Below are 9873 nucleotides of genomic sequence, written 5' to 3'. Positions count from 1 at the left end.
GCTCCTACCATGTGCTCTCTCTCTCTCTCAAAAATAAATAAATTTTTAAAAAAGCAAGTGCAGAACGATGTGTATGATATACACAGTTTGTGTGACAGGACAGGGGAAATAACAGGTATCTCTTTGTTTGCATATTGAAGGGCATAATGATACCAAATATCAACGGGGCATAATGATAGCACACAGACTTCAGAGAGCTTCTGTGAGCATTAAAGGAGAGAACACAGGTCCAGTATTTAGATCAGGTGCACACTCCGGAGCCAGGCTGCCAGGGCTCAACTGCTAGGTCTACCCATCTCAAGTTGTGTGGCCTTGCACAAGTTATTCAACCTCATTTTTCCTCAGATTCTTCATTTGGAAATGGGGCTAATTAACAGATTGTGTGAGGATTAAATTGGTTAATTCTTGTAAGGTGCTTACAGTTGCATTTGGAACATTAAGTGCTATATAAGTGTTTATTGAATATTAGATATGTTTAACACAAATATTAGTTATTACTAATTATTACTGTTAGCTATTATCCAACATTGTTGAAATAAACCCCACTTAGATTACTTTTGAGAATTATCTTACCTACCTGCAACCTTTTTCCTCTCCTATCTATAATTCTACAAATACGCTGCATCTGTTATTTGCTCATATTATTCTCATGGTCTGGAATGCCAATTCCAATCACGATTGGCTGAGGAATGCTAACTGTCCTTCAAGATCCATTTCAAAGATCTCTTCCTCCCTAAAGGTGGCTGCTCTCTCCTATTTGTTGCCCCATCACCAATCTCTAGTCTGACCCTTTCCTGCTCTGGCTGTCTCCTCTCCTGCCCCAGACCAGCAGGCAGGGTAAGCAACAATTCATGCTTGTTTAGATAAACGGGTGAATGGAATACTCACATTTTATGCCTTCAAAAGAACTCAAAAAAGTAAGTTTTTACTGTTGTGTTTCAACGGTATTTTTATGCCCTAAGGTCACAGAGAGGAAATAAAGAACTGTTCAGGGCCACTAAAGGAAGGTGGAAATAGAATACTTTGGAAATTAGAAGGCATTTTTTAGGGGACTTTTCTTTTCGTTTTGGGGGGGGTGGGGTTTTGTCTTTAAACAACATGGACCTGGCTCCCCCTGCTGGATCTAAAGTAAAATGCTGCTTTAAAAATCAATTCATTGGGGCGCCTGGGTGGTTCAGTTGGTTAAGTGGCTGACTTCCTCTCAGGTCAGGATCTCACCGTTGGTGGGTTCGAGCCCCGCATCCGGCTTTGTGCTGACAGCTTAGAGCCTGGAGCCTGCTTCGGATTCTGTGTCTCCCTCTCTCCCCGCTCATGCTCTGTCTCTCTCTCTCAAAAATAAATAAACATTAAAAAAAAATCAATTCGTTTATGTAATCAAGACAGTGTGTACTGGCACAAAGACACATAGATCAATGGAACAGAATAGAAAGTCCAGAAATAAACCTACACTTATGTGGACAATTAATCTAAAACAAAGGAGACAAGAATATTTATAATGGGGAAAAGACAATCTCTTCAACATATGGTGTTGGGAAAAGTAGACAGCTACATGCAAATGAATGCAACTGGACCACTTTCTTTCACCATACACAAAAATAAACTCAAAATGGATTAAAGACCTAAATGTGAGACCTGAAACCATAAAACTCCTCGAAGAAAACATAGGGAGTAATTTCTTTGACATTAGCCATAGAAAAATTTTCTAGGTATGTCTCCTTAGGCAAGGGAAACAAAAGCAAAATGAAACTACTGGACTACACCAAAATAAAAACCTTTTGCACAGCAAAGGAAACCATGAACAAAACAAAAAGGTAACTTACAGGATGGGAGAAAAATACTTGCAAATGATATATCTGATAAGGGGTTAATATCCAAAATATATAAAGAACTAAGACAACACCAAAACAAACGAACAAAAAAACAAAACACACAAAACAAAAAAACAAATAATCTGATTTAAAAATGGGCAGAGGACCTGAATAGACATTTTTCCAAAGGAGACATACAAATGACCAACAGACACATGAAAAGGTGCTCGACATCACTCATCATCAAGGACATACAAATTAACACAGTGAGATATTGCTTTACACAATGGCTAAAATCAAAACATAAGAAATAATAAGTGTCAGTGAGGATGTGGAAAAAAAGAAACCCTGATGCACTGTTGGTGGGAATGAAAGCTGGTGCAGTCACTGTGGAAGACAATATGGAGGTTTCCTCAAAAAATTAAAAATATGATCCAGTGATTTCCCTACTAGGTATTTACCCACAGAAAATAAAAACACTAATCTAAAAAGGTATATGCAAGGGTGCCGGAGTGGCTTAGCTGGTTAAGCATCCGACTTCGGCTCGGGTCATGATCTAATGGTTTGAGGGCTCGAACCCTGCATCAGGCTCTGTGCTGACAGCTCAGAGCCTGGAGCCTGCTTCAGATTCTGTGTCTCCCTCTCTCTCTGCCCCTCCCCGACTTGTGCTCTTTCTCTCTGTCTCTCTCAAAAATAAACATTAAAATTTTTTTTTCCAAAAAGATATATGCAGCTCTATGTTTATTGCAACATTTTTTATAATAGCTAAGATATGAAAGCAACCCAAGTATCCATTGATAGGTAAATGGGCAAAGAAGATGTGGGATAGATAGATAGGTAGATAAGTTTGGTATATGTATCATAGAATATTATTCAGCCATAAAAAAGAACAAAATCTCACCCTTTGCAATAACATGGTTGGACCTAGAGGGTATAATGCTAAGTGAAATAAGTCAGAGAAGGACAAATACCATATGATTTCACTCTTGTGGAACTTAAGAAACACAACAAATGAACAAAGAAAAAAATAAACAAAGAAACAAACTCTTAAATGCAGAAGCAAACTGGTGGTTACTGGAGGGGAAGTGGGGGGGATGGTGGGGAATGAGTGAAATAGATGAAGGAGATTAAGGGTACACTTATCTTGATGAGCACTGAGTAATATATAGAATTGTTGAATCATATTGTACACCTGAAACTAATATAACACTGTATGTTAATTAGACTTCAGTAAAAAACAATAAAGAGGAAGGAAGGAGGGAAGGGAGGGGGGAAACACCTGTGAGAAAGGCTTGAGCTTTTTATGGAAGATCTCTCAAATACATTTTGATAGGCAAACACAAAATTCTTTTTCAAAGAGAAAATTTTCTGTTGAGGAATATGCTAGCTACCATACAATCTGTAAGTGATGGTGTCATTTCTTTAATGCTCTTTGAATCAGGTATCACTTGGTAATAGAATCTCACTCAAAAATCTCTGCACCAAGCAAATCGTATATGTCCTCTGGGATGTATATGCTCAGATTTTCATATCTTAATTCTATTAAAATAGAAATGACGTAAGGTTTTTATCTTAGACAAAGAAAAGTGAGTTGACTACAAGGAGAGTTGGGGCTTCTTCCTCTATCTTGGAACTGGAAAGTTCTTAGCAGAGAGCTAAGGGGAAACAGTACTGTCAGGACAGCGGTGACACTGCTCAGGAATTACTCATGGAGCTTTGCTATGTGGACATGGGCAAAACTGTATGGATGTGGGTGGTTTAATAAGTATGGACTCAGCTGTTGCTGTGCCATCTTACTTGGTGGATGAAGGAAGGCAAAGGAGAGGAGCGGGAAGTAATGAGAAACAGAGCCCGTGACTTGTCAGCTAAAGGGAGAGCCTGATCAATGTGAAACAGTCAATCTAAAAAAGGGCAAACACTAAAAATGCATGCTGTGCTGTAATGAGACTCCCATGGCCCTGTCTGCCTGTTTGAACTTCGGGTAAATTGTCAGTATTTTATTGACTTCTTCCAAGACCATTTCTTCCCCCAGATCTACATATGCTGCTACTGTATTTACCATGTCTTTCATAAGACTTTGTACATGATTTAAAGCAAACTTTATTAGGTGTGCATATTCAATCCTGGGCAAAGTATCCTATTGTATTTATTCACTAATCATTTGTCTTAAAGAAAATCAAATATAGGGGCGCCTGGGTGGCTCAGTCAGTTAAGCGTCTGACTTCGGCTCAGGTCATGATCTCACAGTCCATGAGTTCAAGCCCCGCGTCAGGCTCTGTGCTGACAGCTCAGAGCCTGGAGCCTGCTTCAGATTCTGTGTCTCCCTCTTTCTCTGACCCTCCCCTGTTCATGCTCTGTCTCTCTCTGTCTCAAAAATAAACATTAAAAAAAATTTTTTTAAAGAAAATCAAATATAGAAGATTTAAAAATACTGACATCCTACCACGTAAAATAGCCACTATCAATCATACGATATTTTCCTTCCAGTCTACCCATCCTATGCAGTATGTGTGTGTCCATTGAGTCAGTGGTGTCCATACTATCACAAATCATCCAACAAGTGGGAAGTTCATTACAGAAAAAAGGCATGTAGTGAGCACCTACACCCCGTAACGCAGCTGTGCAGATTTGCAATAAGGGCAATGGACACCATGTTAATATCCGGTTTTACTTTGAATTCCTATTTGCCACTGTTCTTTGGGTGTGTGCTTAACAGGAGTTGAGCATTTCTAAGGCTTATGGTAAAATAAAATACAATCAAATATCTCCTTGTTTCTTAAAAAAAATAAATTCATTTATGTAAAGGGAGAGGAAACAAAACTTGTGGCATATTTAAAATAGTATCTAGAGCATTCATCACGGTTCTTATTACAGGTGACATAGTTGTAGCTATAACATTTCAGAATTCTTCAACGTTTATTTATTTTTGGGACAGAGAGAGACAGAGCATGAACGGGGGAGGGGCTGAGAGAGAGGGAGACACAGAATCGGAAACAGGCTCCAGGCTCCGAGCCATCAGCCCAGAGCCTGATGCGGGGCTCGAACTCACGGACCGCGAGATCGTGACCTGGCTGAAGTCGGACGCTTAACCCACTGCGCCACCCAGGCGCCCCAACATTTCAGAATTCTTATGACTGGCTGTGCAACAATTGCAGTTACCTCACATATTAGCAAGGCGAAGTGTGACTTTGAAATCCAAGCGTGGGACTACAGGCCAAGAAATCCTAAGGATAAATCCAGCTTTGATGACAACTGTAAAAAGTGGCCTCTGGCAAATAATTTAGCGTGTGTGTGTGTGTGTGTGTGTGTGTGTGTGTGTGTGTGATTCTTTTATGATTTTATTTAATTTTTTATGTTTATTTAGGGGGGGTGAGGGCCAAAGAGAGAGGGAAAGGGAGAATCCCATACATACGTCCCACATGTATCTGTGCTGTCAGCGCAAAGCCAGACGCCGGGCTTCATCTCATGAACCGTGAGATGGTGACCCGAGCCAAAATCAGGAGTCAGATGCTTAACCAATTGAGCCACCCAGGCACACTAAGATTTTATTTTTAAGTAATTTCTACACTCAACATGGGGTTTGAACTTACAACCCTGAGATCAAGTCACTGACTCTACTGACGGAACTAGCCAGGCACCCCATTTTTTGTTATTCTTAATTTTTATTTTAGCATTTGTGTTATGAGCATATGAATGCTACTAGCATCTCATAACCATTGAAGCACTTGAATGATATCAGTAATTAATTGAGTACTGAGTGTTTCCTGTGTACATGTTAACACTCAGTGCCCCAGGGAACCCAAGAGCACCACAATGTTTCTCCCCTCAGGGGAACATGGAAGCTGTGTATGGTGCTTCAAATGGTGCCTGACAAACAGTAAGCCCTCAACAAATGTTCACGCATTTCCTTCCTCCATCCCTGAATCTGGCTTCTGCCCAGGGCTAGAATCCCTGATTCCAGGTCTGATAGAACATTTTGTGAAATCGATTCCTCCCAGCCTCCACTAAACTGTCAGTACCATGAGAACAGGGACAAGGTCTTATTCATGTTCCATCTCTAGTGCCCAAGACTATGCCTAGCATGTGAAATGTGCCCAATACTTTTGTTGAGTGAATGACCCTCCCAAGGAAACTCATTCTATTCTTGACTTTTACCCTTCTTGTTAAAGAAGTGAGCTGAAGGGGTGCCTGGGAGGCTTAGTTGGTTAAGTGCCTGACTTCAGCTCAGGTCATGGTCCTGGTCCCACCATTCATGAGTTAGAGCTCCACATGGGGCTCTGAGCCTGCTTCACATTCTGTGTTTTCCCCTCTCTCTGCCCCTCCCCCCACTCACGTGCTCTCTCTCTCTCTCTCTCTCTCTCTCTCTCAAAAATAAATAAATGTTTAAAAAAATTAAAAAAAAAAGAAGTGAGCTGAAATTCATGTTCCTATCACTTGCATTCACAGGTTCTTGTCTTGCCTAATCTAAGCAGTTCTTAATAAATGTCCCTTCCACCTCCCTTTCTTGCCTCTCTGCCACCATTGCCCACAGAAATACGACAAGATGGGGTGCCTGGGTGGCTTAGTTGGTTAAGCATTTGTCTCTTGGTTTTGGCTCAGGTCATGATCTTACAGTTCATGAGTTCAAGCCCCACATTGGGCTTCACACTGCTGGTGCAGAGCCTGCTTGGGATTCTCTCTCTCTCCCTCTCTCTCTCTCTGTCCCTCCCCTACTCGTGCTCTCTCTCTCTCTCTGTCTCTCTCTGTCTCTCTGTCTCTCTCTCAAAATAAATAAATAAACTTAAAATTAAAAAGAAATAATAAAATTTAAAAAAATAAAAATTAAATTAAAAAGAAATGAGACTATTTAAATCCCTTAGTGAAATCTACTTACTGCTGGCTGTACCTTCAGTGTTCCTCCAATCCATTAGCCAGATTATTAAAAACTCACATTGTGATTGAGGAAATCCATCCTGAAACAGGAAACAAAGAGGAACCAAAGGTTTTAAATGTGGTGAGTGACTGTGGTCAGACAGGAGTAAATTCAGTAGTTCAGTAAAGGAAACTATCAGGGTGTCTTGATCTAAAAGTTGTGGGTTTGAGCCCCATGTTGGGTGTAGACATTACTTAAAAATAAAACCTAAAAAAGAAAGAAAGAAAAGAAAGAAAGAAAAGAAAAAGGAACTATCTTGAGGGTATACAAGAGTCAGAAGAGATTTTCTACAGTTCTTGGGCTGGACCATTTATTCATTCATTCATCTTAAGACCTAGATGAAGAAAACAACATAGTACTTTCCCTCATGAGTTCACCCTCTAGCTGAGGAGACAGATATCTAGCAAGTGAATTAATAAAACGAAAACAAGGTGGTGCTATGAAGAAAAACATAGGGCACTATGAAGGAGGATAATGAGGTGGGGTCACTAGGGGACAAACATCAGCTTTAGAGAGAATGGGGGTTAGGAAGCCTCTCTGAGGAGACATGAAGAAGGAGCCCGTCACAGAAGAACAATCCAGGATGAGAGAGCAGCAAATTTTGAGGCCTTGGAGGAAGATTTGACAATGAGGAGCAAGAGAGGTGGGGAAGAGCTTAAGAAAAAGCAAGAGTGGGAAGGGTTTGCAGCATAGTTTGGTGGACAATGCTAGAAACAGCAGAGTGTTGGGCTGCATGGGTGTCAGTTAAGTGTCTGAGTTCGGCTCAGGTCATGATCTACCGGTTCGTGAGTTTGAGTCACGACAGCCTGACAGGCTGTCTGCCCTCAGCACTGAGCCTGCTTCAGATCCTCCATCTCCCTCTCTCTCTCTGCCCCTCCCCCACTCCCTCATGCTCTCTCAAAAATAAACATTAAAAAAAATAGCAAAAAGGAAAAAAACAAACATAAATTCCAATGCAAAACTTCTCTTTATGGAAAATACTCAGTAATAGTATTTAACCAAACATCTAGCTCGGCATCTTTTGTTCTTCCAAACACTTCAGCATTACTTTATATATAAACATACATATGCAAATACATTCCCAAACATATAAATAGTTTATATGTTCCCAAAAGGATTCAAAGCAACTTAAGGAAATATTGCAGGAAATAAATGAGTTAAGTAATTGGGGTGGAGGTGAGAAGTAAAGGCAAACAGGAGAAGGAAAATATACTAAAGTCAACTGTTAGGCTTGACCTACAGAAGTGCACGGTATACAGTTCTAAACAATAGCTAGATCTGGGCTGAATCTTTGATTCTGAGCTTCCAGGAACAAAGCAATAGGAAAATATGAACTATTATGAAATTCGGTGTCCCTATGATATAAAATGAAATAGTTCTTTTAAAAAAGTATATAGCTTCCTTGTATTAATACCTGAGAAAAATGTTCCTTCATTATGAGTCACTCTATGACATAATGGTTAAAGTCCTCAACAATATCCCTCTGATAAATACAACAGCAAGATTTCTAGGGCCATCTCTTATAATGAACTTCAGTGCATAAAGCCAAAGTACTACTCGGTAAAAGCAATTCTACAAAGGACCAGGAGCAATCCAACTACACAGCTTATTCTAGAGGCTATAAATTGGGATAACATTTAGAATGTCTAGAGAAATGGATGGATTACTTATCTTTCAAGTAATCCTCGATGAATATTACTTCTTTCACTTGTGCTTTTGATGAATAATGTGCAGTAGTTTGAAGTTAGTTCTCTGTTAAAAAACTAGAGTGGAAATGATCTTTCTGCTGATTAATAGTTGTTTTGATAATCAATAGAGCTGAAGGCAGGAGTGGCATTCTTCCAGAGAAGCAAGAAGTCTAACAGTGTGATAGTGTGAAAGGAAAGCTCTCCTACTGCCATTTAGAAGTGGGTCTAAGACTTTCCCCCCAAAATAGATCTGGACCCACTTAAACACATAGATAATGACTCAGACCCCAAAGTTCTTTCACACATGTGTGGTCAGGATGATTCTAGCCTTTATTAGTAAAGAGAATACCTTAGTTAATAAGCTAGTTAAGAGATTAACTTTCCAGGGGCACCTGGGTGGCCCAGTCAGTTGAGCATCTGACTCTTGATTTCTGCTCAGGTCATGATCCCAGGGTCATGGGATGGAGCCCCACATTGGACTCTGCACTGAGCATAGAGCCTGCTTAAGATTCTGTCTCTATCTCCCTCTGCCTCTCACTCTCACTCTCTCTCTTAAAAAAAAAAAAAAGAAAGAAAGAAAGAAAGAAAGAAAGAAAGAAAGAAAGAAATTAACTTTCCAGATAACTGCATAGTTTATGCGCTCTATACGTTTTTTGGCAATTAATCAGTTAAATATTGGAGGACAGCTACCAAAAACAGTATTTGAATATAAGAAGAGTTAATCTCAAGCCTAATAATTATACAAAAAGATTGAGAGCCCGCTGAGTGGTAATAACACCACTTTATCAGTATAGAGGCAAATAATTATCTTTCACTTAAGAAAAAGCCATGCACTAGGGGTGCCTGAGTGGCTCAGTCGGTTAAGTGTCTGACTCTTGATTTCAGCTCAGGTCATAATTTCACAGTTGGTGAGATCAAGCCTAGAGTCAGGCTTTGTGCTGACAGCATAGAGCCTGCCTGGGATTCTCTCTCTCTCTCTCTCTCTCTCTCTCTCTCTCTGCCCTTCCCCTGCTCCATCACTCTCTCTCTCAAAATAAATAAACATTAAAAAAAAAAAAGCCACTACTAAGCTCATCTAAAAGTGGTTTTAGTTCGTTAAGGAGCACATTATGAAAATAAAAGGGAGGCTTTTTGCTTGAACCAATAGAGTTATCTGACTTGTTAGCATGACAACGAAACCAGTTTTCTTCCCTCTGGGCCCACGGTTCAACTACGTTCCCTAGTCTCCCTTGCAGTTAGGTGTGGGTGAGTTCTGGCCAGTGGAATTAGATGTGTCACCTCCAGTCTGGTGCAAGAAACCTCAGTGTGACCTTGGATGCAATGTATTGAAGATGGTAGATCTTTCTATCAGTTTATGTCCCTCAACACCCCACCTCTTATTGGGCTTATGCAGGGGAGAAATAACCACCTGTTAAGTGACCAAGATTTCAAAGTTTATTGTTAGAGCAGCTAGTATATAATTAAT

This window comes from Lynx rufus, unplaced genomic scaffold, assembly GCF_022079265.1.
Source record: "Lynx rufus isolate CCGP_SWC_20201006 ecotype Redwood Valley unplaced genomic scaffold, mLynRuf1.p SCAF_9, whole genome shotgun sequence".
Taxonomy (NCBI): Eukaryota; Metazoa; Chordata; class Mammalia; order Carnivora; family Felidae; genus Lynx; species Lynx rufus.
The sequence above is the reverse complement of the archived record's forward strand: the minus strand, read 5'-3'. Positions refer to the sequence as shown.